The 14,119-nt window shown below is 45.0% G+C and overlaps 1 protein-coding gene across 3 annotated transcripts in view; it reads left to right on the top strand.

Moving 5' to 3' along the window:
- ADAMTSL1 (ADAMTS like 1) overlaps positions 1–14,119 on the top strand; it is a 486,607-nt gene that overhangs the window by 402,509 nt on the left and 69,979 nt on the right. The gene's annotated exons all lie outside the window — the stretch shown is intronic.

Raw genomic sequence — 14,119 nt, 5'->3', positions numbered from 1 at the left:
TTAAAAAATAAGTAGTGGGTTTTTGGAGAACGCTGAAGAACTTGGTGCATTTCTCATGTCTGCACCACAAGGATGAATGGTTAAGGGAACTGGGTTTAGCCTAGTAAAGAAGAAACTGAGAGGAGATATGACAGCCTTCTTCAAATATCTCAAGGGCTGTCACATGGAAGAGGGAGCAAGCTTGTTTTCTCCTGCTCAGGAGAACAGGACCACTAAACCAAAGGCTTCAAGTTACAAGGAAGGAGATTCCAACTAAACATCATGAAGAACTTTCTAGCTGTAAGAGCTGTTCAACAGTGGAACCAACTCCTACAAGAGGACTCTCTTTCCTTGCAGGTTTTTAAGCAGAGTTTGGGTGGCCATCTGTCATGTGCGATCTAGCTGAGATTCCTGCATTGCAGGGGGTTGGACTAGATTATCCTCTGGAGTCTTTCCAACTCTACAAGTCTAGGATTCCAGGATTCTTAAAGGAGGAACCTTGATGGGCTAGAATTAAAGCTGGTGTGTGTGTGTGTGTGTGTGTGTGTGTGTGTGTTAATTAAACAGTTTTAAGTTTAAAGCTGCATAAGTTTCCCCAGCCATTCTGGGCGGCTCCCAACAGAATATTAAAAACACTATAAAGCGTCAAACATTAAAAACTTATCTAAACCGGGCTGCCTTCAGATGCCTTCTAAAAGTTAGATAGTTGTTTATTTCCTTGACATCTGGTGGGAGGGCATTCCACAGGGCAGGTGCCACCACCGAGAAGGCCCTCTGCCTGGTTCCCTGCAACCTCACTTCTTGCAGGGAGGGAACCAGCAGAAGGCCCTCGGAGCTGGACCTCAGTGTCCGGGCTGAACGATGGGAATGGAGAAGCTCCTTCATAGTGTTACACCCTAATTTGTTTGTATGGGAGTGTCTTGTGCTCTTGCTCTGCTGTCACCACCATCAGGTGGGCAAGTCAGGTGGGCATGGAGAGAGTGTTCAGCATAGGCTTAGCTGTGGGCAGGTGTCGTTTGTGGTGCTGAGATGTGCTGAATGAGCCAAGTGGAAAAACCCTCCCCAGGAAACACTCACGTCTTCTTCTAGCCTGTGTCCGGTTGGATTTGATTTTAAATAAATGTTTAAAATATATATTGCTAAAAAGTCACTCCAGCTATATTACCCAGATTTGTACATGTAGATGTTTTAATCTTCACTGGATTTGGTGCGTGTTAAATTCCTTGTCAATGTGTTCACAAAATATTGGAGCACATCTGTAAATGATTTATTATAGGAATGACTTCTAGGCACTCTTTTTTCTTCTCGCTTCAAAAGGCATCATATCGCTCATCTTTGTTGATGATCCTTGTGCACACAGGTACCTGTCTGGTGATAAACTTGTAGTGCCGAGGCATGAAGAAAACGTTGTGTTTTCCTTGCAGTGTAATTTGACTTCATCCCCCTCCACCCGCTTCTCCCTCTTTGATTGGCAGCATATATGATCACGAGTTGAAAGCCAAACTAAGAACTATACAGTGACCAATTTTCCTTCATTTTACTTGTCTTGGAACGGATGGTTTTCTTGTCCCCGCACCTTGCTTCAATCTGTCTCTGTTTCCTAATGCCCTTTCTAAAGAGAACCTAATACTCACTGCCACCTAATATTTTCAAATATTTGGAAGGCTGTCTCCCCTCCATATATTGTACCTCTACCTCTTATTCTTTGTTTCCTCTTTAAATATGTTCTCAGTTTCCCCGAGTATAAATTTACTCTCTTGGCAGAAGGAATTTGTTCTTCTGAACACAAAAGGAAATATTTTTCTGCCAGTGCTGAAGAAGTGGGGGGGAGACACTTTTTGCAAAACCAAGCCAATAATAAAATCAGTTTTAAAAGTCTGGGTATATCCTGAAACAGTGATAGTCTTTATTCATTTGAATCTGGTTTCAGCATTCTGCAAGCCGTCTTGAACAGTCTCGCAACTGAGTAATCTTGCTATGAACAATGCTTGGTTTGTGTTAAAATGATTACTCTTTAATAAGAATAATTATATTATTTATACCTCACCCATCTGGCTAGGTTTACCCAGCCACTCTGGGTGGCTTACAACGTATCTAAAAAGATCAATCCCTAAAAAAACTTCCCTAAACAGGGCTGCCTTCAGATGTCTTCTAAAAGTCTCTGATTATTTCCTTGACATCTGATGGGAGGGTATTCCACAGGGCAGGGGCCACTACCGAGAAGGCCCTCTGCCTGGTTCCCTGTAACTTTGCTTCTTGCGGTGAGGGAGCCACCAGAAGACCCTCGGAGGAGGACCTCAGTGTCTGGGCTGAACGATGGGGGTGGAGACGCTCCTTCAAGCATACAGAGTGGAGGCCATTTAGGGCTTTCAAGGTCAGCATCAACACTTTGAATTGTGCTCGGAAACGTACTGGGAGCCAATGACGATCCTTTAGGATCGGTGTTATATGGTCCCAGCAGCCGCTCCCAGTCACTTTCATGCAAGATGCAGAAAGTAAGTCACGAATAGCAGACTCACAAAAGAGCGCTTAAGAATCTCAACCTTGCCACCCAGCTACTGCTGACACAGTCACAGTGTTTAATCTCCTACATCCACGTGGAAAGATTGGGGACAGTGGATTGCCTCTGGATCCGATGTGCAGGTACAACACTGCACAGGATTCAGAAGGGGTATAGGGGAACCCGGAAGTAAGCCCCACTGAGTTTATGGAGAGTTAGGCCTCCTCCAAACAATCTGTTTATTCTGCATTCATCCTGATTTGCTTGCAGAAAGCTTATGCAGTAGTTAGACTATGCCTGGTCTTTTTTTTAGCATTCATTCTGATATGTTTATGAGTCAGTTATATGAAAATGAGCATTCATCCTGATTTGCTTGTGCAATGTTAACACATCTTCACACTAGTCGTCCATTGATCTCTCACTTTCCAATTTCTCACTCTCCATCATGTCAAATGGGAAAGGTCCAGCTGGTGTTTTTTTTAAAAGTGGATTGGTTTCACCAAGGCAACAGGGTGCTTTAATTCACTTTGAACGCACAAACCTAAAGTTATGATATACACTTGAACACACCCACAACCACACCTGCCCTGCAAAATACTAATAACCTGGAGGCACTGATGGGGAAATTCCTTAGATATTAGTCCAGATTTTGGTGCATACAAACCAAAGGTTGTATTCTATTAACTCCTGCTTAGAGCAAACCCATTGTAATTTAAGAACCTAAGTTGGCCATGTGCATTAACTTTAATGGGTCTGTTCTGAGTAGGACTAGTACTGACGACCACCCCAAAGTTATAAATGCAATATCTACAGAAGGGATTACAGGGAAAGGGTGGACATCTTCTCTGCTCTCCAAATTACTTGCTTCTCCCTCCTTTTTGCCTTTCCATCCACTCTAGAGCATCACTTCCCTTCCTTATATGTAATATACAGAGCATCGCTTATTTATGTATGCTATACAGAGATTCAGCAAGACAGACAGTGCTGGCATTTTCATCTTGCATATTCACGAGCCGTTGCTGCATATCCACGTCCGCATTTAAAACTGGAAGAGCTGTCTGGAACCAGGATACCAAACAAGGCTTCGGTAGTTAACCTATGTTCCCACGTGTCCAAGTTTAAGTGATCTACCATGGCTGTGGCCCTGTGTCAGGCAGGATCCTGTGTGAATTGTGTACAGGTGCTTCCCCTCTTGAGTCTCAGCACAAAACCCCAAACTTCCTAAGGAGCTTCTGTTTGAAATCTGAGAGTGACAGGCACTTTTACAGCCTTTAAGTGTAAAAGTATGTTGTCTGTGTTACAGAAAGATACAGTATTTAAATAGCATGGCTCTGGGGAGTTCATGAATGATTGCCCTAATCTGCCCCAAGTCTTTGGGAATGGGGCAGGCCGTAAATAATTAGGCTAACATTTCAGAGCTGCTTCGGCTTGTAGCTGGATGTTGCGAGACCCTCCTGGAAGCTGCTGCTTTCCTACTATTGCATCATGAGTGCCTTGAATCCCACCTGTCCATATGAGTGCTTGTTTCACACCAATTGCCAACAATGAATTGCTGCTGCTCATCGCCCACAGATATACTTGAGCAGATGTGATGAACAGGCCAAAATATGGCTGGGGAGCACTCGCAATACGTATTGCTTTCAACAGGACTTGTTCGGTGCAACGCCCTGTAAAACTTTAGTAGACTAGCCTTATCCTTTGTGCTTCCATTGAAATTCCTCACGTACCTTGCCCAGGCAGGAATCTCTGCAATTCCTCTTGAAATCAAGTTTGTGATTGACCTGGGGGTTAAATAAGTTTGATGGGTGCCCACTTTGAAATCCAGTTTGTTTACATTTGGTATGAGACGTTACTGTCATAGACTTTAGAGGAAGGGGGGGAGAGAAAGAGAGGGAGAGGATTGGGGGGGGTGATTATCTTTTCATTCTATTGCATGGTGTTTGTGCAGGGTTTTTATGCCAGTATCTCATGGCTAGGTCCTTTATTTATATATCTATTTGTTTCTATTGGCGTTGTGAGAGATTGGAGGGTCCAGGGTTTGGTTGGTTGTATTCAGTTGGTTACAGTATGGTTTGTTTGTATTGGGGGGGGGGGTGTTGTTGTGTCAGGTTAGCCTTATTGATTATTGTGGTGTTGGGGGGTAGGTCATAGAATCATAGAATCATAGAGTTGGAAGAGACCACAAGGGCCATCGAGTCCAACCCCCTGCCAAGCAGGAAACACCATCAGAGCACTCCTGACATATGGTTGTCAAGCCTCTGCTTAAAGACCTCCAAAGGAGGAGACTCCACCACACTCCTTGGCAGCAAATTCCACTGTCAAACAGCTCTTACTGTCAGGAAGTTCTTCCTAATGTTTAGGTGGAATCTTCTTTCTTGTAGTTTGGATCCATTGCTCCGTGTCCGCTTCTCTGGAGCAGCAGAAAACAACCTTTCTTTGACCTGTGCTGTATATGTGACAAAACCTGTGCTGTATATGTGACTTGTGCTGTATATGTGACAAAGGGGAACTGCACACATGGCAAGGAACTCATAAGTCACTTACTCTCAGCAGCTAGAAATATTGTTGTTGGGTTTTTTTTTTAAAAAAGGTAAAGGATCCCTGGACAGTTAAGTCCAGTCAAAGGTGACTCTGGGGTTGTGGTGCTCATCTCGCTTTCAGGCCGAGGGAGCCGGCGTTTGTCCACAGACAGCTTTCTGGGTCATGTGGCCAGCAGAACTAAACCACTTCTAGCACAATGGGACACCATGACAGAAACCAGAGTACATAGAAACGCTGTTTACCTTCCCGCTGCAGTAGTACCTATTTATCTACTTGCACTGGCGTGCTTTCGAACTGCTAGGTTGGCAGGAGCTGGGACAGAGCAACGGGAGCTCACCCCATCGCAGGGATTCAAACCGCCGACCTTCTGATCAGCAAGCCCTATGCTCAGTGGTTTAGACCACAGCACCACCCGCTGTGTCTATTGTAACTAGACACTGGAAGGACCTACCAGGTGTGAACATAGACCACTGGTACCAAAATGTATGGGAAACCTCGCTGCTGGAAAATTAACCAACAAACACAGGGACAAGCAGAGTACACATTTTTCAAATTAAACACTTGTGTCAGCCAATCAGGATCTTTTGTACCCAAGGTGATACTTCCTGGTATGCAATCAGGCTTCTTTTTGTTAACTTGCCTTCCTTTCTTCAGCCGCTTTGTAAAGTTCCTCCTCCGCCTTGTTACCTAAAAGCTGGCTTTGTGCCTTTTTGATTCACTGTGAGCTATAAAATTCTGATTGATACCAATCAGAGCACAGAGCCAAAGCAGACCGCAGCTCTTGATCCCAAACCTTTCTTATGAAGCCTTTGATCTGTCTGCGTTCAGGCTTAATGATGCAGAATAACTGTACAATAGTCTCTTTTCATGGATTCTTCTAAGTTGGGAGACAGCCGCTTTTTTAGCCAAGGGGGAACAGAATCATCATGCCTCTCTACTCAGAAAACCCACCGAGTGGGTCTGATCTGTTGCCAAGCTGGCAATGCTGAAATAGCAAGCTTATGAAACAATAGCCTCTGAGCTTGCAAAATTAGTTGAGAGCTGTAAGGAAGCATAAGTGCTTAAAATGGCATGTGTTACACTTGCACAGCTTCACACATTCACAAGTCAAAGCGAGTCAGATAAGTACATCGTCATATATTTTCATGTAACATGGTAAAGGTAAAGGGACCCCTGACCATTTCATCCAGTCATGACTGACTCTGGGGTTGCGGCACTCATCTCGCTTCACTGGCCGAGGGAGCCGGCATACAGCTTCCGGGTCATGTGGCCAGCATGACTAAGCCGCTTCTGGCGAACCAGAGCAGTGCACGGAAACACCATTTACCTTCCCGCCGGAGCGGTACCTATTTATCTACTTGCACTTTGATGTGCTTTCGAACTGCTAGGTTGGCAGGAGCAGGGACCGAGCAACGGGAGCTCACCCCGCCGTGGGGATTTGAACCGCCAACCTTCTGATCGGCAAGTCCTAGGCTCTGTGGTTTAACCCACAGCGCCACCCGCGTCCCATTTATGTAACATGGAGAGAAATCCAAATTGGGTTAATTGGACTTAAGGTCAGGCAGTGTGAGATAATGGAATATTACAGAAAGGCAAGAAACAATTGTTTAATTTAGTTTATTAATTAGTTTTACCACCATAGGGTTTGCATTTGGATTTTCTGCTTCAAGCACCAAAATGTATTGGGGTATTTCACTCTTTGGTGATGTTGTGGCCCCAGACACACTCAGTTGCACTTGGATTTGGATTTGATATCCCGCCTGCAATCCTAGTGTGATTGGCTTGAGGAAGCAATCTTTTTTAGAGTACCACTGAAGAAACATGTGATCAGAGAGTTCTGTCCCAGCATGCATTGCAGTGCAGCATGGAATCCACACCTGATACAGCCACTCAAAGCAACAAAATATCTTGGAATAACCTGGAGAGCATCTGTGCTGGTGGCACCAAACTGCATTTTTTTTTGCAGGAAGGAAATGATATTTGAACAACCCATATTGCTAATGTCTGGCTCCAGAATGGGGCTTTTATTTCTGCCATTCAGCATGATAGATCTGGCCAGCAAGCTAGGAAGGAAAGAAGCCACAAAGAGAAATGGGTCTCTTTTCTGAGCCACTGCCATGCTGGTACCTTGAAGATAGCAGTGAAGGCAGCACAGCTTGCACCAGATCAAAGTCTCCCCCAACTGCTGTACGAATGGGGAAAACATGAGTGTGGGCTGATGCCTCCATGCATCTGAATGAGAGGAAGTAGATTTGCACTGGCTCTTTAAGTCTCTGCTGAGCTATTGGCTTTATCCACACAAGCTTCCAAAGTTCACCACAACTTCCATTTTTCCCACATGCCACTATATCCAGTCCCAAGGAGACTGCTTTACTAGGGGCTCTGTGATTTTACTCTTCTTCTTCTTCTTCTTCTTCTTCGGCAATCACTCATAGCCAAGAAAGATTGTCTTCCATAAACATGGCTTTAACAGTGCATCCGTAAGTGACTGTGGAGACCAATTCTGGATCCACATGTCCTTCCACCGTGGGGACATTGGTTTCCAGGCAGAAGTTGATCACAGTGAGGGTTTGCCAAGCATGCCTTCCTCTTAATAATAATAATAATATTTTTTTCTTTATACCCCAAGGCCAGGCTCAGAGCGGCTTACAAGCAATAATAAAAACAAGTTGAATGATTACAACTTAAAAACAAAATTAAAATACAACATTAGAATATTGAAACATTAAAATATTAAAATGTAGCCTCCTCACAGGAGGAGAAGGAAAGAAAAAAGAAAGAGAGGGAGGGAATCAAATTGGCTCCAAGCCAAAGGCCAGGCAGAACAACTCTGTCTTACAGGCCCCTCTTAGCATGTTTCTCCCTTGCGTCCTGAGTTCAAGTGTCTTCAAAGCCTGTGACACCTTTGGTAAAGGCTATTCTCTGGAGTGCTCGCAGGCAAATGTTTCCCAATTGTCCATGTTTATACTACAAAATTTGCCTTGAGACAGTCTTTAAACTTCTTTTGTTGACCACCAGCATTATGCTTTCCATTTTTAAGTTCAGAATAGAGTAGTTGCTTTGGAAGATGATAATCAGGCATCCGCACCAATGAGGTTGATGTTGAAGAATCATTGCTTCAACACTGGTGATCTTTGCTTCTTCTAGTACACCGGCATTAATTGACCTGTCTTCCCATGCTATCAAAAACAAGGAAGCAAAATCTACCGTTTCTTCTTCCTTCAGAGACGTGTGTTGCAATGCTACAAACACGGAATACCCTGCTTCCCTAAAACCTGCAGAAATGGGACAAAGGGCTCTGTGAAATGGTGTGGAATTGCTGTAGGAGGTTATTTGGATTTTGAGATCTGAGTTAAGCTGACACAAGACCTACAGGGAGCCAGATGGATAAAGGCATTTCAATCTTGCCATGCAGCAGTTTCCAAACTTGAAATGTAGCAGGTGTATCAGCTAGCTCAGTGGCATGGAATTAATTTTCCTCCACAATCACCACTGCTCAAAGCAGATTCAGCCAGACATTTTAGTCTCCGCTCTTGGCCAATCTGGCTAGCTCTCCCAGCTGTACATCTGTTGAAAACACAACCCAGCGATGCAAGTGGCCAAGTGATGCTTGGCACCGTTTTGCATTTCTGGGCAAATTATCGTTGGCGGTGCACTTGTTGAAGTGCAGTTCTTGCAACATCCCATTCATTCATCCCATATGAACTGCTTAAACTAATCTCAGCATGGGGTACACTAGTTGCTACTAACTATGTACTCTTAGTTACTAATTATTCTGGACTAGGGATTAGTACTAAGAGGACTGCTTCCCCAGCAGTTAGAAAACAATGTCACCCTTTCCATTCTGTTCATATATGTTTAAAATAAATCCCATAAATAAAGTCAGCATTGAAACAAGAAAGACTTTTGAAGTTTTATACATCTCACATGCTCATAGTTTCGCCATAAATATAATTTAAACAATAGAAAAAGCAACGGGTGGAATGGTCTTGAGTGTATTTGCAAGTTTCCATTTCACCTTCTCTCCAGCAGAGATGGGGGACAAATTAGTTCAGTTTGCATTGAAAGCTAAATTTATCAAATTCATACTTTGTGAACCTATATGAGACACAAAATGTAGCCATTTTTTGAAATTTAGACTTATGTGAATTTTGCAATGTGGTTCTCCAATAATTTTTTACCAATTTTTTTGCATATATTAGGTATCTGTAGGACTTACAATACAGGAGAGAAGGGTTCAGGTAGCCGTTGGATCTGTCACATCACAGGATGACATGTGCTCAATATAAAAACAAGGGGAGGTTTCCTGAATGCATGTAAAGTGGAGGTTTCCTGTGTAGAACGGCCGGCGCCGCTAGAGGGCAGACATTCTCTGGCTTGTAGGCTGCTGCGCATGCAATGAAGAGGCGGCTTTCTTGTGTCAAAAAAAAAAAGCGAGAATAAAAGGTGAAGGCTGGCGGCCGCCGCCGGCTACACGGGCCACATGACGAGGTCTGGCGGGCCGGATTCAGCCCGTGGGCCTTGTGTTTGACACCCGTGCAATACGGAATTCACAAAAGTTGGTGATTTAATAAGACCACCTACCCCCACCCCACTGCCCCACTGTTACTTTCCTCTGTTTTTAAAACTCTGTTTCAAAAGGTTACTCAATCATTTCCATTCATATAGAAGCATTTGTAAAAACTCTCTCTTTAAAACTGACATTTTTGAGGGGGTTGGGAGGAGAAACGACTGGGAGAATCATGAAATGGTTACCGAATTTGCAAAAATAGCTCAGTTTATTTATAAAGCAGTCAATAAAAGGAAGTTTGGACTGCTTGGCAGCACCTTTTTATTTTATTTTTATTTTTTTGAGGGGGCGATCTTAAACATCCAGGTTTTCATTAAATACTTTACTCCTGAAAGTATTTACCATATACCTTAAATTATGGAGGTTTCATTTTTAGGGTGGGAGAGCTGTAGGATCCATCCAAACCCTTATTCAGCAATTCTCCATTATACAGCTCAATATGGTTTATATATAGAAGTCTTCCTGTTTGGAAACTATTGACCCTGAGCATCTTTTCGGTCACTAAAATAATTAAACAAACGCCCCCTGCATAATTGCATTGATTTCAGTGAGACCCAGGCTGTGCTCATATTCACACTGGGTGAGGCTTACATCAGAAGTCCAACCATGTCTACTCAGAAGTAAGGTCTAAGGAATTCAAGGGGACTCACCCCCAGCTAAGTAGGAATAGGACTGCAGCCTTAGAGTTGCAGCCAGTGCTAGTGCGACTCAGAGTATACCCACTGATGTAATTGGTACTAACTTGGATTCAGTAATTTCAAAGGGTCTAACTCTGAGCTGGACTAGCGTTGGGAAACAATCTGTAGTTGGGAGCAAAGATGTAAAGGATTGGGTTGAATGAGCACGTAGTCAGGAGCACGATTGCAATCCATAGCCTGGGTCTAAGAAAGTTCATGACTTGTTCCATTTGCCTAAGGCAGTGGTTCTCAACCTGTGGGGACTACAACTCCCATCATCCCTGAGCTCTGGCCTTGCTAGCTAGGGGTGATGGGAGTTGTAGTCCAACAACATCTGGGGACCCACAGGGTGAGAAAGGCTGGCCTAAAGGAATTTGGGGCATCTGTTTCTCAAACAGCACAGCACACACCACACCCAATGAAGGGAATGTCACAGGTAGCTTGAGATATGCAATGCAGACCAATCATTTAGAGCAGGGATGGTGAACTGTGGCCTTCCATATACTGTTGGATGAGAACTCTCAACATCTCTGGCCATTGGCCATGCCAGCTGAGACCACAGGTACCCCATCCCAATTTAAAAGGAAAAGGTAAACCATTCTGTAAAACACATCCAGGACTTTAAATACAAAAAAACAGCCCCATAGATCTTGACCGTAATATCCAAAGTATCAATGAGAATGTGTAAAAAGAAAACCTGATCTGGAACCTCTTTTAGGTAAATATGTTGTTGTGTTGCCAGAACTTGCGCATGGTGGCAGGGAACTGCAATCCAAGTCTGGTTGTTGTTTAGTCGTTTAGTCGTGTCCGCCTCTTCGTGACCCCATGGACCAGAGCACACCAGGCACTCCTGTCTTCCACTGCCTCCCGCAGTTTGGTCAAACTCATGTTGGTAGCTTCGAGAACACTGTCCAACCATCTCGTCCTCTGTTGTCCCCTTCTCCTTGTGCCCTCCATCTTTCCCAACACCAGGGTCTTTTCCAGGGAGTCTTCTCTTCTCATGAGGTGGCCAAAGTATTGGAGTCTCAGCTTCATGATCTGTCCTTCCAGTGAGCACTCAGGGCTGATTTCCTTAAGAATGGAGAGGTTTGATCTTCTTGCAGACTCAAGAGTCTCCTCTAGCACCATAATTCAAAAGCATCAATTCACGCCTGGTTACAGCTTGTGATTAGTGAGGAGAGGGCTTAATCAGAAATCACTGTTCAGATAAGTCAGTAAGCCGAACCTTCGCACAGGGCGGTACAGCAGCAAAAGGTTTGGGGGAAGATTAGCATGGCTACAAATTCCTCTCTGGGAGCCCACAAATTTGCACAGTTCTGCAAAGGCAAAGATTGGTGTTGTGTGTCATGTGAGCCAGTCATTGAGAATAACTCGCATAGTAAAAATAGCATTCTACCTTATTGGTTTATGCATTAAGCAAATGGACATAGTATTTTTTTTATGGCTTTTTCATGGACAATTGCAAGTGGGGGGAAATCTAATTTGTCAACCAGGTGATTTATTGTAGATTATTTGTCCAACTCTTAACAGGATGTGACACCTGGTTTTCCACAATGGGCCGTTTTTCTTTGGGTGATCCTTATGGAAATTGTAATTCCTCATCCTTCACAACATCCATCATGCCATATATCACTGCCTCCTTCTTATTCGTTTATAATTACTAAATCTTCATGGCACATACTGGTTTCATTCTAAAGTGTTTTGCACAAAGGAGTTCTCTTCATTCTTATTCTTATTTTTTGCACACATGGATGTTCACCTCTTCACCTGAAACCTCTAAGGCAAAATTTATTTATAAAAGGCTATCTGAAACAATTTAATTGAAAGACGATAAATCAGTCAGCAGGCGCTGTCTGTCTATCTGTCTCATATCACTTCTCTGATTGCACCCGCGGCAATTTAAAAAGCCATGAGTGAAACTGCCTTAGAATGCAATCACTGCAGCGATCATCATTGCGTGGTGAGTTCCCGCCCCCCTAGTGGAAATAAAGACACATGACACAATTATTAAGGTTAGTGAGATAAAAAAAAATCCTTCCAGTAGCACCTTAAAGACCAACTAAGTTAGTTCTTGGTATGAGCTTTCGTGTGTATCTGAAGAAGTGTGCATGCACACGAAAGCTCATACCAAGAACTAACTTAGTTGGTCTTTAAGGTGCTACTGGAAGGAATTTTTTTTATTTTGACTATGGCAGACCAACACGGCTACCTATCTACTACTGGAACCATGGAAGGTTAATGAGCTAAATAAGGCCACAACTTTATTGGTTACAGGTGATGAGCAGTATTGGCTTAGGCATTGTCTTAACCAACTATATCCGACTCCAGCCGACTGCTTGAAGTCTGGGAAGGGTTAACCACCAGTAGGGGGAGTCCTGCTGATGCACATCAACTAGGAACTCCCCCAGGGTCACCGCTAGGGGGCGTGCCTTAGGCCCTCACCTCCCTAGGCTTTGGACAGGGCCACGCCCCCCAGAATCCTTTATTGGACTACCCTTCAATATGCGGGGCAGTTGATGGCGCTTCCTCCCCTCTTCCATCTACAGAATAATACCAATGCCTAACTGCCAATACCAAGAAAATTGTGATGCTTTGCTATGAGGTAGGCAAAAACCAAGTGGCTGGTGCCAATTTGCCAAGTGGAAAAATTCTTACTAGGCCCCTCAACAGCGACCAACCCAGGTCCATAGCGAGGTCAAGGAACGAAACCTTATAGGGCGGGAGGGTGAGAAACAGGAACAGCTGGTAGGCGGCAAAAGAGGGAGATCCCTGGCCGCGCCTGCCTTAAATAGGGCCGACCACGCCCCCAGAGCCAGCCGATTGGCTGGCCAGGGGGTGACACGACTGGGGACTCCCCCAATTGTGCGGGGGCTGGGCCGTGAAGCCCGCAATCCCACCTCCTCTGCAGGGCGGAAGTGGCTTTGCCAAGTTTCTTCACATTTTGGTTTCCCATTATTCATAGTTTCAGGAACTCCTGATCTCTGCCCCACGCAGTGAGTTCCATAACTGCAACCTCAGGTAGCAGTGGCCTGTGTGTGGCAGAGTGGACCCATGGAGCCACCTTCCTGGCACCAGCATTGCTGCAGCTTACCTGAGCAGGGCGGGAGGCAAGGAAGCAGTCAGGGATGTGTGGCCATATCACCAGAGCCAGCCTGGTAGCCCTGCCCAGGCAAACCAAACCTCACTGTTACCCTGCCTCATCCCATTCAGGAAGCTGCAGCAAGAGGGTGGCTCCACATCTCTGTCAGGTGTGCGTGCAGGAGCCAGGCCCTGTAACCAGGACTGGGGCCTTCCTAAGGTTGTTCTGAAGAGGCAAGGCGCGGCCACACAGGTGAGGCCGATTGGTAACTCACAGCACCTGGTGGCAAAATCTGGGAAGGGATATAAGGTCAGCATTTCCCTTCAGCTCTTTGCCACAGCAACATGCTCCTTGCCTTGCTGGGTTTGCTTCCTTGACTCCTTGCTCCTCGGACCCTTGCCTTTGTGACTCCTTGATCCTTGATCCTTGGACCCCTGCCTTCGTGACTCCTTGATCCTCGGACCCTTGGCTTCTTGACTCCCAGCTCTCTGATACTCAGACTCTTGGCTTCCCTACTCCTGGCTTCTAGTCTCCAGTTCCTGCTCCCACCCCGCCATCTTGCCCCCTGTCCCGATGTCCCCAGCCAGGGCTTCAATCGCCCATGAACCATACCATGACAATCTCTGCCTGGCCATGCAATTTGCTCCAGCTCTTGGGGAAGAACCTTCTGGATCTAGACTGCTTCCACCCACTGAGGCAGGCCGCTGGTTCATTCTGGATAGGAAGGAAGATGAGACGGTTTGCTTTGCTTGAGCAACTAGGTCTATTTGAGC

This window comes from Podarcis vaucheri (genome assembly GCF_965113315.1).
Source record: "Podarcis vaucheri genome assembly, chromosome: 17".
Lineage (NCBI taxonomy): Eukaryota > Metazoa > Chordata > Lepidosauria > Squamata > Lacertidae > Podarcis > Podarcis vaucheri.
The sequence above is the reverse complement of the archived record's forward strand: the minus strand, read 5'-3'. Positions and strand labels throughout refer to the sequence as shown.